This window comes from Pseudophryne corroboree, chromosome 5 (assembly GCF_028390025.1).
Source record: "Pseudophryne corroboree isolate aPseCor3 chromosome 5, aPseCor3.hap2, whole genome shotgun sequence".
Lineage (NCBI taxonomy): Eukaryota > Metazoa > Chordata > Amphibia > Anura > Myobatrachidae > Pseudophryne > Pseudophryne corroboree.
Window position 1 is genome coordinate 646,819,408 of NC_086448.1, and position 12,859 is coordinate 646,832,266.

Below are 12,859 nucleotides of genomic sequence, written 5' to 3' on the forward strand. Positions count from 1 at the left end.
ACCACGGGTAGGTGGTATACAATTATGGATGGACTGCCGAGTGCCGACACAGAGGTAGCTACAGCCGTGGACTAACGTACTGTGTCTGCTGCTAATATAGACTGGATGATAATGAGATGAAATCAATATATATGTATATATAATATCACTAGTACTGCAGCCGGACAGGTATATATTATATATTTATTATGTAATGACTGATGACGGACCTGCTGGACACTGTCAGCTCAGCAGCACCGCAGACTGCTACAGTAAGCTACTATAGTAGTATGTATAAAGAAGAAAGAAAAAAAAAACAACCACGGGTAGGTGGTATACAATTATGGATGGACTGCCGAGTGCCGACACAGAGGTAGCTACAGCCGTGGACTAACGTACTGTGTCTGCTGATAATATAGACTGGATGATAATGAGATGAAATCAATATATATGTATATATAATATCACTAGTACTGCAGCCGGACAGGTATATATTATATATTTATTATGTAATGACTGATGACGGACCTGCTGGACACTGTCAGCTCAGCAGCACCGCAGACTGCTACAGTAAGCTACTATAGTAGTATGTATAAAGAAGAAAGAAAGAAAAAACAACCACGGGTAGGTGGTATACAATTATGGATGGACTGCCGAGTGCCGACACAGAGGTAGCTACAGCCGTGGACTAACGTACTGTGTCTGCTGCTAATATAGACTGGATGATAATGAGATGAAATCAATATATATGTATATATAATATCACTAGTACTGCAGCCGGACAGGTATATATTATATATTTATTATGTAATGACTGATGACGGACCTGCTGGACACTGTCAGCTCAGCAGCACCGCAGACTGCTACAGTAAGCTACTATAGTAGTATGTATAAAGAAGAAAGAAAAGAAAAACAACCACGGGTAGGTGGTATACAATTATGGATGGACTGCCGAGTGCCGACACAGAGGTAGCTACAGCCGTGGACTAACGTACTGTGTCTGCTGCTAATATAGACTGGATGATAATGAGATGAAATCAATATATATGTATATATAATATCACTAGTACTGCAGCCGGACAGGTATATATTATATATTTATTATGTAATGACTGATGACGGACCTGCTGGACACTGTCAGCTCAGCAGCACCGCAGACTGCTACAGTAAGCTACTATAGTAGTATGTATAAAGAAGAAAGAAAAAAAAAAAAACACGGGTAGGTGCTAGGTGGTATACAATATTATATATATATTATATACAATTATATATATATATATTAAACTCATAAACTGGTGGTGATTATTAAACTGGTGGTCAGGTCACTGGTCACACTATCAGCAACTTGCAAGTAGTACTCCTGAGTCCTAAGCAGACAATCACAATATATATTATACTGGTGGTCAGTGTGGTCACAAACAATGGCAGTGTGGCTGGCACTCTGGCAGCAAAAGTGTGCACTGTACGTTATATGTACTCCTGAGTCCTGAGTCCTGCTCTCAGACTCTAACTGCTCCCCACTGTCAGTGTCTCCCCCACAAGTCAGATAATACAGTCACACTATCTCTCTCTATCACTTCAGCAAGTACTAGTAGTAGTAGTACTCTTCCTAATGCTCCCCAAAATTACTACTGTGTCTCTCTCTGTCTCACTCTCTTCTCGAATCTCTATAAACAGAGAGGACGCCAGCCACGTCCTCTCCCTATGAATCTCAATGCACGTGTGAAAAATGGCGGCGACGCGCGGCTCCTTATATAGAATCCGAGTCTCGCGATAGAATCCGAGCCTCGCGAGAATCCGACAGCGTGATGATGACGTTCGGGCGCGCTCGGGTTAACCGAGCAAGGCGGGAAGATCCGAGTCGCTCGGACCCGTGTAAAAAAAACTGAAGTTCGGGCGGGTTCGGATTCCGAGGAACCGAACCCGCTCATCTCTACTGACGACACAGAGGTAGCCACAGCCGTGGACTACCGTACTGCGTCTGCTAATATAGAGATGATAAAGATGAGAGGAGTCCTCTTTTCCCACAACTTGTTGATGACAGAGTTGGGGTGTGAGGGGGGAGACAGGGTGAATTATTCACATGATGCTCTAGTTTTACAGATTAGGGCTTACACTGAGAGGTCAATTAAGGCTCCTTAAGTCCTTTTTTGCTTCTCTGTAATGTAGACACAATGGATTGGAGAATTGTTATAGATCTGATTGACCTGATTAACCTTTAGTTAGATACAAGCAACAATCCATTGTGACTCATTACCTATAGATTATTTGCAGTCATTGACTATAATTATAAATTTGATGCTAGTTCGACAGTACTCCTTATCACTTACTTCTGCTTTGTCCCCAAGTTCTATCAGACCATCAGTCTCAACTGCTTATTGCAATCCTTGAGACTTTCAATGATGGATAATTAATAATTATTTTCTATATATGTCAATATATTTATTTGTCTCTCTCTCTATTTACCTTTGTAGGCAATTTAAATTATTTCTTTGGCACTCATACATCAAGGCACATTACTTCAGAGGTTAATAACTAAGGAATGTGTATGTATTTTTGATGAATAATAAAAGCAGTGGAAAATAGGGAGGGGAACTACTAAAGAGTGTCAATGAACAGATTACAGCTGCTCTGCTTGTCATCTTCTTGGAACCAACAGAGATGCATTTAGCTTACAATTCTTGGGTGTGTCCTGTGACAACTCCTCACATCACCACAGAGCGCAGCCTTGTGACACAACTGGTCTACAGAAATTTATTTCAACTGGGCTGTTGCCTTGTTACTTGCCAAAGGGTAGTCACGTGATGACCTCTATGGCCTAATGATTGCAGAAATAAGACTCCTGGCAATGATATCTTCCAGCTTCTAGCCAACCCAGTGCAATGATGTGGTCACTGAGGGCACAAACAGTGGCTCTTGGCCCCTTGGTATAGTACAGTTATACAGCTGATAAAGTATTACACGCCAGGATCGCAAATCAGGGTATTGAGCCATTTGTCTTTTTTCCAGAACTGCGAGATTACCAGTTGGCCCATGATGAACAACCACTTTAATTAAATACAAGTGTAATTTTAGTTCTACTTTGATCGCCACTCTAGATCTGCTTTCTTGCCATGTTGCAAATGGTTGTTTGAGACTCTTAAATAATCCCCTCCTTCCAAACAACATTTTTTTTTTAGAAATTCTATGTAAACTCAACAGTTTGCAGGATCATTTCAGAATCCATGTTTATCTTTAGAAGCCCATGTTTTTGTAGCATGATTAAAATCCCATAAAAAATGCAAAATACATATTTAAAACACTGAAAAAGTACCTAGGACTAGTGATGTGCGCCGGGACATTTTTCAGGTTTTGTGTTTTGGTTTGGATCTGGATTTTCTTCGCGTTTTGGATCTGGATTGGTTTTGCCAAAACCACCCTTGCGGGTTTGGTTTTGGTTTTGGATCTGTATTTTTTTTTCTAATCATCAAAACGGTTAAAATAACAGAATTTGGGGGTGTTTTTGTTCCTACTGATAATGTCTATATTATCTTAAAACACAAAGCTATAACTCTAGATACACTATTACCGTGAAGCCGCTATGGCCGCTAGACTGAATACACGTGCTACGCACTTTGTACGCTATTTGCGTACAGAGTCCTGCACAGCGAGCGCACACACAATTGGTAACCTTTAAACCTTGTTAATGATACAATGTAATGATATGATTACACTTTAAACCTTTAGCAGCAAAGTACTGCAACGATGTTATACCTTAAACCTTAAGTAGCGCTGACGATACAAAGTACCCGCAGTGCGTACACCTTATCAATGCTTATACACCTTATACAGATAAATCAATTTTAAAACCCTTGCAGGAAAGTGAAGGCACAACACAGTTTTGTAGTTGAAACCACAGGGTTCTAAGGCCACTGTTGATTTGTTCCAAAAGATAAACAATACAAATTATACACTACAGGCTAACAAGTAAATCTAAACAGAATAATGGCTACAGAGAATGTACATACGTGAGAATGTTCGCAAGCGCAACCCGGTCCGGTCCTCCGCCATCTGATAGATAGCGTGGTGAGCCTTCTGTCTGACTAAACCTGCTGTAGGCTCTCTTTATTCACTTCATCCAAAACATAACACAATGAATACTGTAATCTCTTTGTCCATTGGACACAGAGATGTGTCTCTACATTACAGAAGAGGTCATAGGTGGATTTGAATAGGTGGGCGATGTCTTTCCCCAAATGCTCTTGTGGGTGGTATCCTCTGGATTCCCGCCGCATACATAATATACAGTAAACACAGTTAATGTTCATATTTTACTTTTGCACATAACTATACGCAGGAACAAGCGATCTTTCTCAAACCAACACCAGAATGTTTCCCTTAAAATACCCTACAGCTGGATACCAAACACCACATTGTAACCTTGTTCTGTCCCCTCCTATCCTGTAAAGGTGAATCCCTTTGTTCTGTTATCATTTTAAACAGCTATTTCTTTCTGATGTGGTGCAGGGAGGCTATGTGTACATTGTGCACTATTTGGATTAAATATGTAATGTTTTGATAGCCCTCCATGCGCACACAAACTCTACCATAAATACGCATACCACGCGCTAAGGCGCATGACCACGGGGAGCGACCTTACGCAAATTGTGGATATGTGCACACACAGCAGAACGAGTGCGCGCGCAGGGGCCATGTGTGTGTGGTTTGTACTTGGTGTGTGTGCTTCAATATTTTTCGACTTTGACAGTCCACCCTTTGGCAGTCAATAATAACTGCCACTATGTAAACATTAAACAGAAAAATATACCATACAATATCTACAGGTGATTGGATGGTAGGAGGAGAGGTGTAGGCGAGAAATGGATGACCTAGTGGGATAGTAAAAGCATGTATGTATGAAATCCATGTCTGAGGGGCATGTATCATAGTGCCGTATATGTTCTAGATAAGCTTCGAGGTATTGCGAAGTATACATTAAATCCTTCTTTTTCCCGTATTAAGGGTCTGTAAGTGGGCCAACAAACACTACCGAGCTCTTTTTGGCTTCTTGTTCCAACAAATGGGGTGCACATTTAGTTGATGATACATGGAGGGGGGAACATATGTGAATGCTAATATATGGGTATTACCTATCGACTATGTGTGACACTACCTGAAGGTTGTAGAGATGAAGATAAGACACGTATCACAAATACATTCACATAACATTTGTGCAATCGTTCTTGGGTGTTGGTTAAAGTCTTGTCCGGATGGGTGTATCTTTGCTGAAAGTGTCAAACAAAGTCTTTTCTGGATGGATGTAGTGTTCATCAAAGTCTTTTCCGAATGGATGTATTGTTCATCAAAGTCTTTTCCGAATGGATGTATTTTTGCTTGAGGGAAAACAAAGGAGAAACGGGTGAAAGAAACGGACCGTGGAATCACGTCTTATCACAACATTGTCTCTATCGATGGGTCATAAATTAAATCAGTTGTTGTAACAATGCCCCCGCTCCTTAAACTCATCACTTTGGTACCGTGCTTGCGCCGCGTTAAAACTCGAACACACCTAAATATCAAGCCAATCATTATGACAACTCCCAGGATACAAAGGAGAAACTTTCCTACACTCACGATAACATTTTGAGCCCATTCTCCTAAACCTGAGAACCAATTGCGTGGGTTCAACCATGAGACCCAGCCGGTCAGTTCATTACTCACAGCAATAAGGGTAAGGTTGTGTCTCCTTCGGAACTCCCATTTCAATTGCAAGATATCGTCCATCTTTTGATCTATGACCTCGGTTGGGTCATCAGTGCTGTTTGTGATGTACGTGCAGCACTTCACACCATACTGAGTTGCCAAGGTGACACAGTACCCTCCTGTCACCACTGTGATATAATTGAGAACCATCCTGTGCTGGATCAGTTCCGTTTTGTAAGCTTGCAACTCCCTCCTTGTATACCTGAAGGTGTCATCATACATCTCGGTGATATTATCTATCAGGTTCGCTAGCGCATGAATATACCTATAATTTATAATTCCTCTGGCGGTACGGGTGATATCTAACGCGAGTAGGAATTGAATCCCGGTGGATTCGTGGATCAAATCAGAGGCTGCGTGCTCTGTCCTATCTATAAGGTGTCTCTTAATGATGTGTTCATAATGAGTGTGAGTGTAAGGAGCTTGAGCATTGCGGTGAAAGTCTTTCATCTTATTATGGGTTATGGTCATAACTTCTGGCAACACTCTTCCAATGTAACACGATCCCTCTGAGTTTGGGGCAAGCCACTTATACGCCTTCCTCCCGCATATGAAATATGCATCATCGGGGAGAACATATGGGACAGAATATGACATTACCATATTGCAAACCTTCCAAGTGAAAATCCTATCCCTAACTCTCTCATCTGTTCAGTACACGTATCAGGCTGTATGATATGTGCACAGAACCCTGGTGATACTTCTCCAACCCGCATGGTCCTACTTCCTAGAGTATACCTGTACCAAAAATACCTTCCACCGTCGGCTATTTGGCGTATAAGTTCTGAGTCTACGGGCATTCTGTCGGCTCTGTGTGAAAATGCCATGGTTTGGTTATTCCATGTCACTTCCCAATTTCCCGGCTTTCGGGAATTGGAAATGTTGAAACATACTAAGGATCTATCCATGTGATATTGGTGGAGCTTCAAACTAGGGGGCCTAGAAATATTAAATTTCTCCCACCCCTTAATTCAAGTACCTCATCTATTGTTAAAGGATATGATACTAGTCCTGACTTGCTCTGACCTTGAGGTACTTGTGAGCACACCCAGCATTCTGTTTGGTTTAAAACCTTACCCACTAATGAGTGATAATCACTCAATGGATGACGGTCCATGTTGATATTACGGCTGGACTGACATCTCTGGATGCACCCGTCCTCAACTATGTTTTCACAGTTTCTACAAATACAATTTTCCTCAGCCAATAACCCTTCACAGTGTTTCCTAGCTTCTTGACTACCAGATCGTTTTCTGATACTCGCCTTTGCTCGGTGGATGTGTTGCTCTTGGAATTCTACAAATCCGTTCTTGTCATCAGAACCCATTCCAGATCCTTTCTCGACCTCTCTGGTACTCTCACCGAAATAGACTGCTCTGGTCAACAACAGGGTCAACAGGAAAACCCGGAATGCAGTCTCTTGGGGTAAGTCCATCTTGTTAAGGGGAGAAAAAAAGGAGCAAGGAAGGGGGGGAAAAGAGGGTAATGGGAGATAGAGAAAATAATAAAAAGGAAAAAGAAATTTGGTACGACAACCGCCTCTGGTCTTGTAGTTCTCCGTGCTCAGATACCGTCTCAACAGTGCTGCCTCTCAGTCTTCCCGGAACAGATGCTCCAGTGATACGATATTCTTTCCAAGTCAGCGACCTTTCTGTCTGGAACATAAATCCTGCATTACAATGTGTTTAACTGTTGTGTGAAATAAACCATCCGTGGAAAATTAAAAAAAAGAGAGAGAGAGAATAATAAAAAAAGAAAATTTGTCAGATTTGCGTTCACCATCAGGCTGTCACAACATGTCTATCGGTATCTCTGCACAGTCTCCCTCCACCAGTATTTCCACTCTCCACCCTCTGTGCATGGCCATGCACAATGATGCTGGTGAGATATACTGGGGTTGGGCAGACCTCTGAAAAGACAGAGTAGATATGTGACGTTTGAGCTGTAAATCTGTCAGTGAACGTCAGAGATGAAGAGGAAACTTTTAAAGATAAATCACAGAGTATACCTGGCCGCCCCTGTATCTACAGGAAATGATCTACCAACTACATCAACTGTGACCTCAGGTTAAAAAATTTTTCCTATGTGATCCCTGATCCCAATTACGTGTATCATAACTTTGCTCGTGTTCTTGTCTAGGGGGTCTATATACGTTGCTTTTATAATTACAGTTTCGTGCGTAATGTCCTTCCCTCTGGCAATTATAACATTTTACTACATACGACTTACCATCAGGGGTCTGGGATTTAGGCTGATGTGGCTTCGTTGTCAGGGCTTTGATACTTATGGTCATCAGCTTATCCCCCTGTGACTCCCTGTGCTTAATGATGTTCCGATCGTGCTCGATAGTGGACTCTCTTAATGCAGCCACCGAAATACCTCTCCAGTTAGGTTGAATGGTTTGTACCCTTGTTCTCAACGTTTCTTTCAAGCCGTCCATTAATACGGACACAGCTACCTCTCTATGGTGTACATTTTCCTTAATGTCCTCGACCCCAGTGTATCTAGCCATTTCCTGCAGTGCTCTATGGAAATATTCAGAAGCAGCTTCACCTTCTTTTTGTCTAATGGAGAAGATTTTATTCCACTTGACAACAGTTGGGAAATATACTCCTAATTGCAGATTGATCTGTCGTACATTCTCCTGAGTGTATTCATCAGTGAGAGGTACCTCTGCATCTAATTTACAATCAGCAATGAATTTCACAGGGTCAATATTGGAGGGCAAACATGCCCGTAGCACTGTCCGCCAATCTTTGTTTGTGGGTTCGGTGGCGTTACCTAGTTCTCTAATAAACCTCTGACATGCGGCTAGATATTTTCTGGGATCGGGAAATTCAGACATAATTGTCCTCAATTCTGTCCGGGACCAAGGACAATGCATAGCAATGTTCCTGATGGGAGTGATTCCCTGAGCGTCAGTCTTCCCATTGGGGACTGCGATCACCCTGACAGGATTTAGTTCAATTACATTGTTCTTGGTTGCTTCTACAATGTGAGGTGCAATTGTCTCTGCATAATGTACTGTACCGTATTTACATGTGGACACGACCTCACCTGTACCTCCGCTAGGGGGCTTTACTACTGCTCTTACTGGTTGGGCCGTGCCCACCTGGGTGTCCTGTACGGTGGCTGATGGAGAAAGTGCCGATATCGTGCTGGGTTCATCTTCTTGCTCGTATTCCTGAGGGAAGTTTAAGATGGGATACAACTTGCATGGGTTAGCATTAATACATTTATTAAGTTCATTCTTATTATCATTACTACATTTATCAATTTTACTCTTAGCATATATCAGTATGTCATTGTCTGTAGCCACTTTCTTCCCTGTAATATACGGTAGCGGTGGTGCAGTTGCAATCAGTTTCCTGCTAGGGTTGGAACCAGCTGTGTGAGCTAGTTCCCTTTGCATATCACTCTCTCGTTGCCATAAATGTAAACAGTTTGAGTGTCTGATCCTTTCTTTTTGGGATTTTAACAGACATATCCTAATCCTTAAATTCTGCAACACCTGTGGATTAAAACTGCCTACCTTAGGGAATGGTTCCCTATCTTCCGCAGTCATATGTTCCCATTCATTGCATAAAACCTCTGTGTGTGAGCCATATTTCTCACACATTATGTACCTCGCCGACCCCTTGGGCCGCGGAATATCAACCTGAACCCTGGTTGATCGTCCCCTACTTGAGCAACTGGCCCCCATCTTTTGCAGGTATTGCCTTCTCAGCAAATTCCTACAAAAAAACAAAATACTCAGGGGTAAGGCAACTGTGAAAGTTCTCCGAGCGCTTTCACCCACTCACGCCCACGTTGGCCAATACACCTAAACACTGTCGTCAGCGCCGGTCGTACCCAACCTTGGGCTCCTGTGTAACCTCTATTTACTGAGAGTGTGTGGGAGTGACTTACCCTTCCCAGTAAATATTGGTCGTTGGAGATTTCCTGAGTGACCAGCAAAACTCCCTTAAAACAAAAAAATTGTTACACAAATCACGTTGCGTGTACTACACTTAACGCCAATGAGCCCGCGATTTTTACGCACAACTCGTAAAAAGGTATCGTGGTGGGCTAAGTATTGCATTCACAAATGCGCGGTACAATCGCACAGCATATAGGTAACTGTTACTTATCCGCCGTGCGACCAATGGTATCGTTTTTCAGGCTGCGAAACCTCAGCCGGAGCGTATCTGAGCGGGCCTATATGGGTACTACGCCAACCACCTGGGCTGCGCTCTCTACACAAAACCTCACTGACCTTTTAGGCCGCGGTATTCAGAGCTTCGCTTGACTTTGTCAGCGGTTTTCTGACTTCGCTGACCTCTTGGTCTGCTGTTATACTAATTGCTCCTTTATACCTTAATCAATGTTAACGTGAGCAAGCCACTCCCACGCCACCAAGTGTCCACTCACCTGATGTGGTCTCCGACGGGATCCCGAATTCCCTGGGTCCACAAAACCTTTATTGTTTGCACACTCACGCTCGTTCACTCATTTACACTTTGGTTTTTCTGTACAGAAAATTAACTTTAATTCAGGAAAACAGCCTCAATTCCAGAGGTGATACAGTAAGAAAGGTATTTAAACTATATATTGGACACTGATCAATTTGTGCTATTATCGCGTGGCTACCGTTTCGCGCTTAAACTAAAACAATGCTATTGTGTGCTTTCTATTTAGCGGTCGTACTTTTACGCACGTTGCGTGAACACGCCATGTGTGTATGCCTTTACGTTGCGTACGCAGTCCCGTACACTATTCGAGACACATGTACAAAGGCCGTACGTCCGCAGTGCTACAAAACTCACACTTCTATAAATGTAAGCGATATTTAACTATAATCACTTACTTAACACACACAGTTTCTACTGTATAAACCTTTACAACTAGACCAGGCTGCATGTGCGTCTTACACTTATTTCTTAAATATTAACTCTATATTTAAACTAAATAGCAACAAATTTGTTTTTCAGTACAGGTCAAAATTATCAATAATTAAAATGGTATGATTCAGATTGGATAGCTATCTTGCAGAACATACACTGATATAAATATACACATAATTATAATATTATATATATGTACCATTTACTGGTCTCCTGAGACTCATTTGCCCATTAAGTGCTTCTAATTTGCATATGAATGCTATGTGCTATTGGTTGCCTGTAAAGGTGGTTTGTTTGTTTTTCACTGTTAGGAAAAAGCAGTTAAACAGGTTAATTTGCATTTCAATGGCTATCTTACAGCAAGCAGAGTTAACTGAATCCTAGAGGTAAATGAAAAAAAAAACTTTGTTTATATCTGTGTGTCGTTCTTACATCAAGTATTCATCTTACTATTAACTTTCATTAAGCCCCATCTGAAACTATTTGTAATTGACTATGGCATGGGTTAAATAAATGCATTGGTAACTCATAAATGGTGATTTCTTTTTTTGACCAAGTACGGCTGATTATTCTTGATCAGACTGAAAATCAGCCATTTAGAAAAAATGACCTTCCCAAAATGGCCGCTGCTCCTCCCCCTTCCACATTCATGAGGGTTACACAAAATGGTGGACAGGCCATGTGGTTAGTCCAAAATGGAGGACAAACCATGCGGCTTCCTTTGTCACAAAGAAATCACACACCATGCAAGCCCCTGAAGTTATTTTAGGCCTGAGTTTAAAAAAAACACTATATCAAGGCTTTTGCAGCAACTTTTAAATGTACTTTTACCCTACTTAACAGATAAGCAATCCAATCTGAATCAAACACAATATGACCCATTTGAACCTTGTTTTGCAACAATAAAAATACATTTTAGCATCTTAAATATTATGAGAAACGCCTTTTCCCTTAAAATTTCCTATCAGCGTCTTACTGATACCACAACAATACATTAACGTGGATGTTTTTTTCATCAGCATTTAGCGATGCGTCCATCATTAGCCGGTCATTACAGCCGCGTTTGTAATGTACAGTGCATCATTAAGAACGTGATATCCCGTGAGAGCCCCCAATTGATAATATCTATATTATCTTAAAACACAAAGCTATACCTCTAGATACACTATTACCGTGAAGCCGCTATGGCCGCTAGACTGAATACACGTGCTACGCACTTTGTACGCTATTTGCGTACAGAGTCCTGCACGTGGTACGCACTTGGTGTACACACGCCGCGCTGAGTGTACAGAGTACACACAGCGAGCGCACACACAATTGGTAACCTTTAAACCTTGTTAATGATACAATGTAATGATATGATTACACTTTAAAACCCTTAGCAGCAAAGTACTGCAACAATGTTATACCTTAAACCTTAAGTAGCGCTGACGATACAAAGTACCCGCAGTGCGTACACCTTATCAATGCTTATACACCTTATACAGATAAATCTACTTTAAAACCCTTGCAGGAAAGTGAAGGCACAACACAGTTTTGTAGTTGAAACCACAGGGTTCTAAGGCCACTGTGGATTTGTTCCAAAAGATAAACAATACAAATTATACACTACAGGCTAACAAGTAAATCTAAACAGAATAATGGCTACAGAGAATGTACATACGTGAGAATGTTCGCAAGTGCAACCCGGTCCGGTCCTCCGCCATCTGATAGATAGCGTTGTGAGCCTTCTGTCTGACTAAACCTGCTGTAGGCTCTCTTTATTCACTTCATCCAAAACATAACACAATGGATACTGTAATCTCTTTGTCCATTGGACACAGAGATGTGTCTCAACATTACAGAAGAGGTCATAGGTGGATTTGAATAGGTGGGCGATGTCTTTCCCCAACTGCTCTTGTGGGTGGTATCCTCAGGATTCCCGCCGCATACATAATATACAGTAAACACAGTTAATGTTCATATTTTACTTTTGCACATAACTATATGCAGGAACAAGCAATCTTTCTCAAACCAACACCAGAATGTTTCCCTTAAAATACCTTACAGCTGGATACCAAACACCACCTTGTAACCTTGTTCTGTCCCTTCCTATCCTGTAAAGGTGAATCCCTTTGTACTGTTATCATTTTAAACAGCTATTTCTTTCTGATGTGGTGCAGGGAGGCTATGTGTACATTGTGCACTATTTGGATTAAAACTGTAATGTTTTGATAGCCCTACAGTAAATACGCATACCACGCGCTAAGGCGCAT